Below are 14,454 nucleotides of genomic sequence, written 5' to 3' on the forward strand. Positions count from 1 at the left end.
TCAAGGATAGAACATAGAAGTGGATGACTAAGATGCATTGGCCTCTAGAGCAAGCTATCTTTTAGAACAAGATAAATGATGAAGGATCGAGATTGATTGTAAATGGATAGTTGGAATTGATTGAGATGACTTTAATGTAAAATTAGTAAGTTTTTGGTAGCTTTTAGAGCAAGATAGAGGATAAATGGTGAAGATTAAATGCAAATGGTTGGATGAGATTTGAGATGATTTTAGGTTATCTTAAATAAATGGTTGAGATTTTGAGATGTAGTATGGAAATGGTTCGTGGAGATTTTGAGATGTATGAAAAAAGATTTGAAGATTTTGTAGGATATTTGACTTTTACTTTTACTTTTACTTAATAATGTGGGAGGTCATGTGACTAATAGAATTATTTATTTATTCAGGATGATGGATGGAAATTAATTTAATTTAATTTATTCTAGAATGAATGGATTAAAATGGTTTAGTTATTTATTTTGAATAAATAAGGAAAATCAACATCACTAACGAGATCATCTTAATGAACATATTTAATGATGATCTAGTTAATTCTTAATGAACGGTTTAGTTATTTGTTGCTTTTAATTTATGAACATTGTAAATCCTTCCCTTCCCTCTCCAAAACATCGCCTATTCTGTCTAATGAGGAGTCATCCTTTGAGGAAGAGGACTCTAGTAGTCGCTTTACTAAAGGGGGATGATTGGCAAACATAGGATGATGATTCTGAGCTAGGGTTTGTGGTCAATAAGAAAGGGTCTAATATGTCAAAACTTGTTAGCAATGAGTCTCCTATTTCTGAGAACAGATCTATGACTAATCCATCCATTCATAGCCTTTCTGAAGAGTCTGCACTTGCCACCAATAGGGAAGGGTGGAAGATCCTTCTTCACAAGGATCTCAATGAGGAGGTGCTTATGGATCAAAAAAAGTATGAGGAGCTTATGGATCAAACAAAGTATACCCCATTGGGGTTATGAGACATACATGTGAGGATTGGTATATCCAATAGTTCAAAGGAGGATCTGAAATCTAGAAGTTCAACATCATACCTTTATAAGGGTGATGAGGCACTTCATGTGTAAATGGTGTCTAATGATGTTGGAAACTTTGATGATAGCTAAGTGACTATACCTATAGTTGGGGAGAAACTTGAATAAGTCTTATTGGTTTGGGAACTTTTTTCAAAGAACAAATTCTATATAATGTATTGTTTTATGTTGTTAGTCAATTTAATGTTGTAGCATTATGGGAATTAGTTAAAGTTTTTGTATCTATAGAAATGTATGTTTGCTAATGAAAAAAATGTGCAAAAAGTGTTATAGTTGTTCCAATTTCTAATTTCCACACCTCCAATAGACCTATTGAATCATAAAATACAACAATGTGAAAATGAGTTGACAGTTTTTTTTACATTTTTTCTCTTCAAGAAATTTAATTGAAGCCCCTATGTATAGTGTTCTCTCACATAGTGTCTATGCCATTAAGTTCATATTTTGATCTTAAGCAAATGAATAAAAGAACAATTTCTTTGCATTATTCATAAGATTCATAAACTTTGTAAACATAAATCTACTTTATAAAGATTTTGGATTTACATGTGTAGTAAATCAAAGTTATTTTTACTAATGATTTTACATGTAAATCAGAGCGATTCATAATAACAAATTCTTCTTTTTCTTAATCTACCTCCTTTTCATTTGTAGCTTGTTTGCCAAGATCATCTATAAATCAGATGTTCATTTACACTACATCCCTTTCTAAAAAATTGGTTGATTTATAGAATTTTTATTGAGTTGTGAATCCTTTAGATTCAAGGATGGAACATAGAAATGGATGGCTAAGATGCATTGGCCTCTAGAGAAAAGTTATCTTTTAGAACAAGATAAATGATGAAGGATTGAGATTGATTGCAAATTAATAGTTGGAATTGATTGAGATGACTTTAAGGTAACATTAGCATGTTTTTGGTTGCTTTTAGAGCAAGATAGAAGATAAATTGTCAAGATTAAATGCAAATGGTTGGATGAGATTTGAGATGATTTTAGGTTATTTTCCAAGGTTGTTCTAAATAAATTGTTGAGATTTTGAGATGTAGTATGGAAATGGATGGTGGAGATTTTGAGATGTGTAATGTGGTGAAAAATTAGGGTTTCCATCACTAGATGCATTAAAACACCTATTTTTGCTTAGGGATCAATTACGTTAAAGATAGGTGAATCCAATAGATCTATCCTCAGTCCAACAAGGATAGGGATAAGAATTATGATTAGATTCATTAGTTGGAGTTTGATTCCCTCTTTTTAAGTTAAATTATGAAAATATTGAAATTAGGGTAAATGCATTGAAATTGAAGCAATTATGCATAAATAGTGAGCTACAGTCAAACAAAGCTATGAACATGGATCTAAGAAATATGTGAATGTTTGGATATGTTCCCAAAAGGTCGACCTGAATTGTCGGGATTAGAGTGCTAGTCACTTTGGTCCTTCAAAATTTTTCGTTGTCCAAAAGGGAAGCTGTTCGTCTATGTGAATAATGTTGATCCTGAAAATTGTAGCTCTGCACATGCACCTTCACATAGTAGAGGAGGGAAAATGTTTGGGAATAGGGGTTTTCCTTAGGTTAAACCTTGGTTTTGGAATTAATCATGAAATAGAATTGAAATGTAAATGAATTGCTATAATGAAAACAATTTCCTTTTAAGGGAAATGCTAAAAATGTCTGAAACACTAATGATATACCTCTTTATGAAGTTTTGTTTGTCTTCACAAGGAATTAGGGTTTCATGTAGTCTTCATAAAACATAGAACATGAATGTCATCTCCAATGCTTGAATCTTGAATTCACTTATGCTCCAATGCTTGAAAGAAGACTGATTGCTTTCTCACTTGAATTTGAATGAATGCTTGATTGATCAGATGTTGGATTGATTGAATGTATATCAAAATGAGAGGGTTAGACCTCCTTTTATACATGTTTGGTCGAAAAATAAATTAATTTTTCAACACGAGCCGACATGGGATCCAGGTTTCCACTCATTCCAAGTTACTATTGAGAGGCCCCAAAATGAGCCCTAACTAGGAGGACCTGAGTGCCCTAAGGACTAGGGCATGCACGCTATGGTCTTGGCTAATCAGGGACTCATAATTTTGGGGGAGAAAGTGTAGATGCTGGAAATATTGAGTTTGGTACATGGTGTGAGTAGGATTATGGCTCCAATCAGGTCTTAGGTGACAAAAACTAAGGTAATGGCCCAAATGAGGACAAAATTGTAAGGGAGTACAATCTAGGATGCTACATTTAGCCTCCACTTTAGTCAGATTATGAGACTAAGTATACTCTCCGTAAAGTGTACAAAGGTTTGCATTGAAAACTTTTATCAAGATATTAAAGAGACAAGACACACCAATCCCCAAAGAGAGTTTAGGATCTTACTACTTCAACATTAAGATAAAACGGACATGATAAAAGAGAAAAGAGAAAAGAGAGAGAGAATCATGACTGCTAGCCTAGTAAGGTTTTCTTACTATGAGTCATGAAAAAATAAAAATACCAAATCACAAAGCAAAAGGCTCAATTTGCAAAGTAGCTTGAGTATCAAGACATGTGATAGTGTGTGCATAAAGCGAAACATTGTTTGAAGTGTATGCTCCCACATTAAAGCGATTGCGTAGGTCTTATTAGATACAATTTCTTTAAGGTAGCATGCATCCAAAAAGACAAGTGCGTTACCACAATGATATGCCCACAAGAATGGACAAATCAAAGGATAATGGTCACAAAACATAAAACACATATGGGATATATTAACTCTAGGGTTAGTATGCTCTTATGATAAATAATGTATATTGTTGGGAGCTCCAAAACTTGGATAAATTTTGAGGATCCACATAAATTTTTGCTCATAACACTTAGAGACACCCCTGAAAATCTTGCCCAAGTAGCCCACTTGGAGGGCTAATATTTTTGCACCCATTGATTGTAATGATAAATCATTTTGGGAAGGTCTTTAAAACCTATCAGTAAGCATATCAATCAAGTTGCAGCTTCCCATGATGAGCTTGGACACATTTTTGAAGCACTTGATTTGAGGGGTCAACAAAGGTTCACTGTGTGCGTATTTTCAGAAAAGACTGAGTAGCCTACTTTGGAGGCTTGTATCTTACACCCAGTTGATGGTCATGATAAGTTGCTAGTTCCCCAGTGTTCCCTACAATTTTTTGTGCCCCTATGCCAATTCTCAGATTCCCAAGTCATCATTTGACATATTTTCCAAAGTCAAACTATTTGCAATTTGTCAATTTCTGCACTTTGCACAATGAAAAATGTTTCAGTAGAGCTCACTTTGAGCATTCATATATTGCATCCAGATGATCATTTCATCAAACTAGTTGGTCCCTGTGATTCTTTGTAGCTAAATGAGTTCGTATGCAAGGTTAGAGACCCTCATGATGTTATTTGATATTTTTTCAAAATGGATTTGAAACAAGGTTTGAAATGGGTTATGACAGGTTTTAATGTAGAAACAACTAAGTTGTCATCTTTGGCGATTAAAATCTTGCAACCCAAGAAGAGTTAAGAGAATATGCTTTTAAGGGTTTTTCCAAATATACCACTCTACATGTTGCTCAAATGCCATGGCCTCACGAGGTTGTTTGATCAGTTTTTGAAGGTGGTTTTTAGAGGTCTTGAGCTTGATTTGGCCATTTTGCAAATGTTTGAAAAATCAAATTTTAGTGATTGTATTATGCAAATTGTTGATCTAGATGCTGGGTCTACAAGGGACCCGACTCTGCTCACCAAGTATTAGTTGTGTTCACAGGATTAATTTTATTAATGTTTAAATCAATTTTGTGATTTAAATGATAATATATATGTGAACAATGGGGACATGAGGTGAATGCAAAAAATTCCACGATTTTGGTCTATGATCTGCACGGGTGATAAACCTTAACTGGTAAATAAAAAGGGGAGATTTAAAATGAGGTTTGTTTTAAATCATATTTTAATAATAGTATTTTTAAAACATTATTACAACATTGTACAAGAGAGTCCCACCCCATTTTCAAAAGGAAAAGAAGCTTGGGGCTCGACCAAGTATTGTTTTAAAGTTCAGCGAGCCCCGAGCAATTGACCACGTAAGCATGAAAGGCATACAAAATGCAAATTGCATTAATAAAAGCTTGACACTCAGGAAAATGGAGAATGGTCCCCAACGAGTCCTGAGAGAATGAAATATTTCTTTGCCGTAAAAAAATATATTCGCATGAGGATTTAGGGTTTTGACCTTGTGAATCAATGGCGACATGAAATGCAAAATGGGGAACGATGGCCAGGGACTTGACATATCTTTAAGCCTCCAAGTTATATGTTTAGTGGACTACGATTTCTGCAGGGATAGGCATGAAATAGTTCGTTGATACGGCTTTAAAAATTCTTAAACAAATGCATTCTACGGGTATAGAGCCATAAGTCCCTTAGTGATATGAGTCTCAAAAATGCAGCATAGATAACACATACAAATTATTTGCCAGAAGGCCTCAACACGAATGCAAAATAAAATGCATTCTGCTGAAGGTTTTAAAACAAATATATTTGGCAGGTGTATAGCCAAACTACATGGCTCTTCTGCCAGTGCCCCTCACGCCTATACCAAGTTGTGAGCTCTGAGACATGTATCGATATCCATCGAGACATGGCACATGAAGTATTGCAACTTTTAGAAATGTGCTCTCATGGAAGATATGATTGCAAAATATGCATAGGATGGGTTTGTGTTTATTAAAGGATTCTAAAGCAAATGATCTCAGGATAAGATGTGAGAGTATAAAGGTTGAATGTGGGAGCAAGGTGAAAGGGGAATTGCAATGAATAATTATTTTTACAAATTGAAAAATGTTGCAACAAGTTCTACATTGGTAGATGTCACATGGGAATGCAAAGCAAAGAGGGTGAGTATGCATGTGTTGGTTTTAGTCAAAGAGGAAATGGTAAAGTGCAAAGTGAGTGATGAATGCATTCACAGGAAAGGGCATTTTCAGTTGGAAAACAAAAAGAGAATATTTCAGTTAGACCAACAAGGAAAGTGCTGATAAAACAGGAGGAATGTTATTCTGTTACAGAAAGAGGAAAGAAGGTACATGATGACTTTGCAAATCTAATTTTGGAAGGACAACTGTTAGTAAAGAGGATATTCTCGAAGCTTCTGATTCTTTCTATTAATTCCCCATTCTCTTTCTTTCTATGGGTTCTAGAATTTTTCATTTTTCCAAGCATGTAAATAAGTTAGTCTTGAGTTTTAAGTTGCAGGTTAGGTGCTGATACAATAGTTTGGTTTTATGAGCAGGTGAATCAGTGTTTGGGATTGTAGTGTTGTTGTCATTAAATTGTCTCCAATTTGTACAATTTCGTTATATGAATTGAATACTTTCAAGAGGTTTTTATTCAGCTTTACAGGTTGTCTGTAAATGTATTGTTTGTTCACTAGTCTCTTTCAAGAAGAGAGTTAAATTTCTTTGTTTAGACAATTATAATCTCAAGTTTTGTATTCAAATCCATACAAATTTCTGAATATCAAGGGTATTTGAAAGTTTTCTTCACAGTGTTTTATGTGATAGTAATGTTTATTCATGGGTTTCTTCCAAGGTAAGAATTAAATGCTTTGAGTAATTGTTTGTGGTTATGGGTGCACAGATTAAATATGTAAGAAGAATTTAGATGACAATATGAGTGAATTTGTTAATGTAAGGCATTAACATTTTGAAGTACACTGATTGAGTTCCACTTGTTTATAGAAGGTCTACTATCGTTTCATACTTGACTTTGTGATCTTGGATCAGCCACTGGTCTATTGAAGACTTGGTATGTTTCCAGAAACAAATCAAATTATCAAAATCCTTCTATGCCCTCTTGCTGTTAGGTGTAGGTTTTAAATTATATCTGCTCTAATAGATGAATAGATGATACAAAATTAGAGCTAAGCCTATTCTGGATTTAAATCATGTGTATTCTGATTAAATGGATTGAGAGCAATCTGCTTAAATGTAATACTATGCTGAAATGTATGGGAATCCAAGAGTATTGCCAAGGTCTACCCGCCTAGGTTCTGCAGAGCTTGGAGTGAAGAGGAAATTTCTTATTTCCTATTAATTGGCCAAATCATGTGTTAAGATTGAGTATAAATTCTGGCTACATGTTTCTATCAAACTGAATTTTCTGAAAGAGAATGTTGAAGGAAATGAAGTAAAACTGGTTTATGTGAATACTAAAGAGCAGATTGTAGATATTTTCACTAAACCTTTGCCTAAGGAGACTTTTGAATATCTCAGAGATAAGCTTGGGGTCATACCCCACCGGTAGAGACTTAGACAGTTGATGCTCGTCATCAACCGACATAATTAATAGATAAATATTTTACTCTGACTTTGATGAGGAGAGCTACTTCTCAGGGGGAGTAGTTGGTATACTGAATTGGTTGGTATTTTGTATTTGAACACAGCTTTTGTATTGGCTTTGGCATTTGATATCAAAGGGGGAGAGATTGATATGGAAAAACACAAGGAAAACACATGTTACTCTCAAGGGGAGAGATTGTTACTTTGGGAGAGATTGATTACTCCCTGTATCTGAATTTTGATTTCTGGTTATGATCTCTTTTGGCAGATTGTTGGTTTTTGGTATTTGGCATTTCTGTTTTGGCACTTTGATGGTTTTTCCATCTTGTGTTGCCATCAGTGCCAAAGGGGGATATTGCTGGTATTTTGGTTATGTTGATATGGTTTTGTCATTGATGTCAACACCTATTAACACTTATCAACTCTGGCACTTTGGAGGATTGGCAATGTTCACCGGCAAGCAAGTGACTTTATGCACAATCACCGATATCTGGTTCACCGACAGGATATATTATTCACCGACACTTGGAATGACATGGAAACCACTTGGTTATGTTGAAGACATCATTTGGACACCTTGTCTTGGATATTTATTCATTGGCATACTTGTGTTTGCATATTTGCTGTTACTGACAAATAGGTCTAGAATAAGCATCGACAGGCTTATCTATTTCAGATCAGCACGACACGCTTTGGAGATGATTTTGTTGTTATTAGAAATGCATTAAGCCGACATGTTGAATCAGATATTGCATCGGTTATTGATTTACTTGTAATTGATTTTATTGTAATATCTTTTAGAGCCGACCTACTAAAATTGGTCTTAGGTTATGGTATATATGTAAGATCTTATTTGTAAGATCGATATGCGATTGGGAAAAGGAATTATAAGAAGGTATATGCGAGAATAAGAAGAGCTATACACACAAACATCATTTGAAGGTGAAGCAAGGTTTTTGTGAAGGCATATGAGAACTACACCGGTATTGAATCCAACATATGAAGATGATATTTTCAGCAGTACATCATTATTGGATTTAACCATCCAATTGTAGTTAGTGTGACTCCTATTTGTGTTTGAGCAGTGAGCTCTAGGCATTGGCCTTTTTGCATGTGCAGACCCCATTTGTATACACATACTATCTGCAGTAGTATCATCTGATTGAGGGTAAGGTTTCTCACCGTGTTTTTTCCCCTTATAGGGTTTCCATGTACAAATATTGGTGTTATGTGTTGTGGATGTTATTGTCTTTTTGTTTCATGCATTAATCTTTACCAGTACTGTAATTAACTGATAAACTATCTATTGGCATAAATTTTGGTTTATTGGTATTAAACATTAAGGTTGGTTAAGTTGTTTTGGTTTGAATTTATTTGACAACTGATTCACCCCCCCCTCTCAGTTGTCTCTGAGACCTAACATTTGTTAATGTAAGGCATTAACATTTTGAAGTACATTGATTGAGTTCCACTTGTTTATAGAAGGTCTACTATGGTTTCATATTTGACTTTGTGATCTTGGATCAGACACTGGTCTATTGAAGACTTGGTATGTTTCCAGAAACAAATCAAATTATCAAAATCCTTCTATGCCCTCTTGCTGTTATCTGTAGGTTTTAAATTATATCTGCTCTAATAGATGAATAGATGATACAAAATCAGAGTTAAGCCTATTCTGGATTTAAATCATGTGTATTCCGATTAAATGGATTGAGGGAAATCTGCCTAAATGTAATACTGTGCTGAAATGTATGGGAATCCAAGAGTATTGCCAAGGTCTACCCGCCTAGGTTCTACAGAGCTTGAAGTGAAGAGGAAATTTCTTATTTCCCATTAATTGGCCAAATCATGTGTTAAGATTGAGTATAAAGTTTGGCTACCCTTTAGGTCTTAGCATTTTGTTGATTTGGGGAACCAACATATATCATGAATATATTTGTATTAATTGACCTCATCCCTCAAAGGTCGTGGAACCAAAAATACAATGGAAGAAGGAAACATGGGTCTTTTGAGTCATCATGGAAGAGACCAAAAGAGATCTCAACACTTTGCATCGTCCCCAAGTAGACAACACAAGGGACAAAGTATAGAAGAATTGAGATATAGATAGAAGAATGTCACAACAAATTTAGCCTCTTTATTACCTTGCACCAACGGAGTGACAAGGGTCATCCAAAGAGAAACTAATGTAACAAAAAAACATATAACAGGAGAAACACATTACAAACAAGCAAGAGAGGTGAGAGAGAATCTACGACATGAATGAATCTAATCAAGCAAGTCATCCACCTCCCAATCTTGTTGAACATTGTTTTGGGAAGGTGGACAAGATGCAAGAGGAGCAACTTTGAGAATGGTAGATGGAGCTACAGAAAGTTCCAAACAAGGACCATGCTCTAATGATTAATCACTTTGTTTGTCACTAGGAGTTAGGATTAATGTTTTTTAAATTTGTTTAGATAAATCATTGTCAACAACAAGAAGCTAATATTCATCATTGGAATAATTAGCATCAACATTGTTATCATGAAAATAATTTTCATCAATTTTTTCATCAAGATTAATAAAAATAGGATTTATAATACGAATAGAATATGAACCATAATATTTCTTAAGAATTTTTAATCTTGGTGATTTAGGTTGAACTTCCTTCCTAAGGTTAGGCAAAGGTTGGACAAATGGGATTAAGTCAACATTTGGTGCCTTTGGGGAGGAAATGGGTTGAGAAGAAAGTTCATGAGCCTTAGCATGACGTCTCCATCGATGTTCTCTTGCACAACGATTTCTTTTAGTTTTAGCCAAGGGTTGTGAAGGTTTAGGATCAATGGACATAGACTTATTTTCTTCCTTTAAAGGAGGAGGAATGGGAGAGGATATCTAGGCTCACTCAAAGACAAAATCATCTCATTCTTTCACTTTTGATAAGATTGAAAAAGATAATCACTTCGAGGTTCAAGAGGGTTAAATTATTTGGGTCAAAAGTAATCAAGGTTGACATCTCCACGCCTCACCGTGGGTTGATACATGCTATGATTGATTGTTATAATTTTGCCATTATGAGGAAATTTAAGCATTTATGAATAGTAGAAGGGATCACTTTCATGGAAGAGAGCCAAAGATCTCCCAACTTCACATGAAATCGATCTAATGTAGGAATGATAACAAAAATGATATCTAAGCACTTAGTACCAACCTCAACGAGAAGAGTAATAGAACCAATAGTAGGGCAAGAGAAACCATCATACACCTTAACCACTACATTAGATTTATCATATGTTACTTGATGCAATTGTAAAGTATAAAGATATTTTTCAATGATTATGTTCACCATACATGCTGGATCAATGAGAACCCCTCGTGAGATTTTGTCTTTGATTTTCGCAGTCATATATAGTGGGCCATAAGGTGCAACAATAGTTTCATTAGGAACAAAGGTAATGCATATGTCCTTAGGAGATGTAGTTTTATCAACAAGATTCACAACATTATTAGACTCAAGGACAAGGTCATTGGGAGAATATGCAAGAGGCTCAGACTCAACCACATTAGTAGAATGGGAAGGCAAAGGATTAGTAAATATTTGAAGATTTTGATTGAGAGGAGATACAGATTTGTTTCCTTTGTCATTTACACTAGCTATATATATGATATTGTTATCAATAAAGTCTTGAACCCTACTCCTTAAGGTATAACACTTCTCAGTATCATGACCGGGTTAATGATGATATTGGCAAAAGGCTTTGAGATCATGGTAAGGTGGCAAAGGTTTGAACATGCCAATTGGCTTGATGGGAGGAAGTTTTAACACATTTTTATTTATCAATTATGTCATTATGCTATGCAAAGACTCAGAAAGATGAGTAAATTATTTTCTAAAGCATTTGGATAAAGGGGCCACACCAGATGTCATGGCTTCCACTTGAGTATTGATGTTGTCATTGAACTTGATGTATCCCTTTCTCGGTTTAAAATTCATAAAAGATTGTTGAGCACTCCCATTCTTATCAACCAGATCCATTGAAGGAGATGATTCAAATTGACTCACTTGAAGATGATAATTATGAAGCACTGCACACAACTGCGTAAAGGAAGTAAGCTCAGAAAAGAGAAGCTTATCCCTAATATCTTTTTGTAAATTAGATATTAAAATTCTTTGAACATCTTGATTAGGCATAGGATAAGCAATTTCAGAATACAAATGTTTATATCTACCAATAAAATTAGTCACTTTTTCTTCAACACCTTGCTTACAATGAATCAAATCAGTCAAAGTAATCTTAGGACCAATATTATTGTGAAATTGTTGAATGAAAGCATTAGTTAGTTATTGAATGTAATAGAATAAGGAGGTAAAGAACAATACCATTGCAAGGATTTATCCCTAAAGGTTCAAGTAAACAATTTAGCCATAAGTCTTTGACCATGAGAAAAGTCCTTACATGAAGTTTGTAATGTTTTCATATGAGTCAAGTGATCAATTTTTCTATTATAAAGCTCCAATTGAGGGACTTTCATATGCTTAGGAGGGAGAACACAGACAATGTCATTGGATAATGGGCTCAGATTGGGTAATGGAAGCCATTTGTTGTTGTAGGGATGAGACAGTTTGAGATAAGATATTGATGGTTGCTTTGGTGGATGGATTGAAATTGGACATATTGGATTGTGATGGAGGAGTAACATTGTTGTATGTAGGTTGAGGTTGAGAGTAAGGAGGTGGAACACTATGATATGTAGGTATGGGAGATGATTGGGTCACAACGAAAGGAGGTATAAAAGAATTTTGATTAACAAAGTTGCCCCCTTGACTAACACGTGTAGGATTAACATTTTGTGTGGAAGTAGTTGTGATAGAAGATGTAAAGGTTGGTACACTAGGCAAGGATGTAGGCATAGGAATAGAATGGTTGACTTGACTACTAGCTTGAGTGTAACCAAGGATTTCGACACAAATTTTCATAGGTATGATAGTAGTGTCAACAATGAGCAAGGCCATGCAACAAATCACCACCAAGTTTATCACTTTGAACCATTCTTTTTAATTCTTCAATCAATGGGATTGTCTCACTTTTCAGGTATTGTGGACTCATCCATTGTTGAAGATTTTCAAATTCATTGTTAATCTTCTCTAATTGATCCACGAAAACCCTAGTTAGTGATTCATCCACATCATGAGAATTAGGAAAAGAATAGGGATAAATGACATCATTTGTTAGATTAGGGGAACCACCAATATTCTCATGAAATAAGCTATCCAAATTAGGCTCTATATCCCTAGTAATTAAGCCTTGAGAAGCCTTAATTCTACAACTTCTTCTCACAAGAATATTGTAGGTAGGACTAATGGTAGCAAAACTCATGCACGAAGGAGGGAAATTTGACTTTGAAATTGAATATTGTAATTAAACAAAGCAAAATTTTGTAAAAAGTGATTGATTAACCAATTAATTAAGCAATTTGATTTATGAATTTAAAAAATAAATGCCTCTAAATCATAATATAGCATATCATAAAGATCAAATTTGAAAAATTATGCAACCCAAAAGTAAATTTAAGAATTAAAAATTAGAGTTTTGTAAATTTAACCACTAAATTTATGTAGTTCAATCAAAAATGAAATCTATCAGTGCAAATTTGAATTTTAAACTACATAAATAATCAAATATGAAATAATTAATCCAAATTAGGCAACCCTCAAGTTTAATATTAGAATTAAAAATTAGGGTTTTTTTAATGAATTTAACCTCAAAGCTTATGCAATTCAATTGAAAATTAAACTTGCAAATGTAATTTTGAATTTAAAAATGCACAAACACTCAAATCTGAGACAAAAAATAGAAATTAAAGTGTAAGATGTTAGGTTCACCAAAATGTAATGTGGTGGAAAATTAGGGTTTCTAGCACTAGATGTAGTAAAACACGTAATTTTTCTTAGGGACCAATTATATTAATTAGGAGTGAATCCAATAGATCTACCCTCAATATAACAAGGATAGGGCTGAGACTTATGATTAGATTCAGTGGTTGGAGTTTGGTTTCCTCTTTTTAAGTTCAATTGTGAAAATATTGAAATTAGGGTAAATGCATTGAAATTAAAACAATTACGCATAAGCAGTGAGCTACAATCGTTAAACGGAGCTACGAACTTGGATCTGAGCAATATGTGAATGTTCAGATTTGTTCCCAAAGGTCGACCTTAATTGTCAGGACTAGAGTGCCGGTCGCTTTGGTCCTCCAAACTTTTGGTCATCCAAAAGGGAACCTGTTCGTCTCTGTGAATAATGTCGATCCAAAAAATTGTAGCTCCACATCTGTTCCTGCACACAATAGAGAAGGGAAAATGGTTGGGAATAGGGGTTTGCCTTAGGTCAAATCCCAGTTTTGGAATTAACCATAAAATAAAATTAAAATGTAAATGAATTGTTTTAATGGAAATGATTTCCTTTTGAGGGAAATGTTGAAAATATTGGAAACACTAATGGGGTAAAAGTACAAAGTTGTGTCACACTTTTACAAAGGAAATGGTCAATGCTAATTCAACTTTTTAAATTGAATCAATAGAAAGCGAAATATATGTTTTTAATTTTGAATTGATATAAACTAATAAAATGTATATTCTTTTGTGTATTTTATGTTTGTAATTTTTAGAAAAATTTAAAAAATGATTTGAATATAGTTTTGTATAAAGTAAACAATATAATTTAGTTGATGATAAAAAGTTGAAATTAAAGTCACACAAGCTGCCACACTTTATTTAATAAAATTTACCTCTTTTTCATCAATTTTTTTGTGTATATTGATAACTTGAAACTTTAGTGCATGGATATTTTTTTACTATTTTTATAAATATATTTTTCAATAAATTTGAAAAGTTGCATATATTGAAATATAACTCTTTCCATTTGTCGCCACCTTTTTATTCATTATTTATCTAAATTAAAAAAGAATTATATTGTCTTGACATAGATTCTTTTCTCTAATGCATCATATTTTTTTCAAAATTTTAAATAAATTTTAGTATTTTTTCTTGTCAAGATAATCAATCTTATATTTAAG

Source organism: Cryptomeria japonica, chromosome 8 (assembly GCF_030272615.1).
Source record: "Cryptomeria japonica chromosome 8, Sugi_1.0, whole genome shotgun sequence".
NCBI classification, from domain to species: Eukaryota; Viridiplantae; Streptophyta; class Pinopsida; order Cupressales; family Cupressaceae; genus Cryptomeria; species Cryptomeria japonica.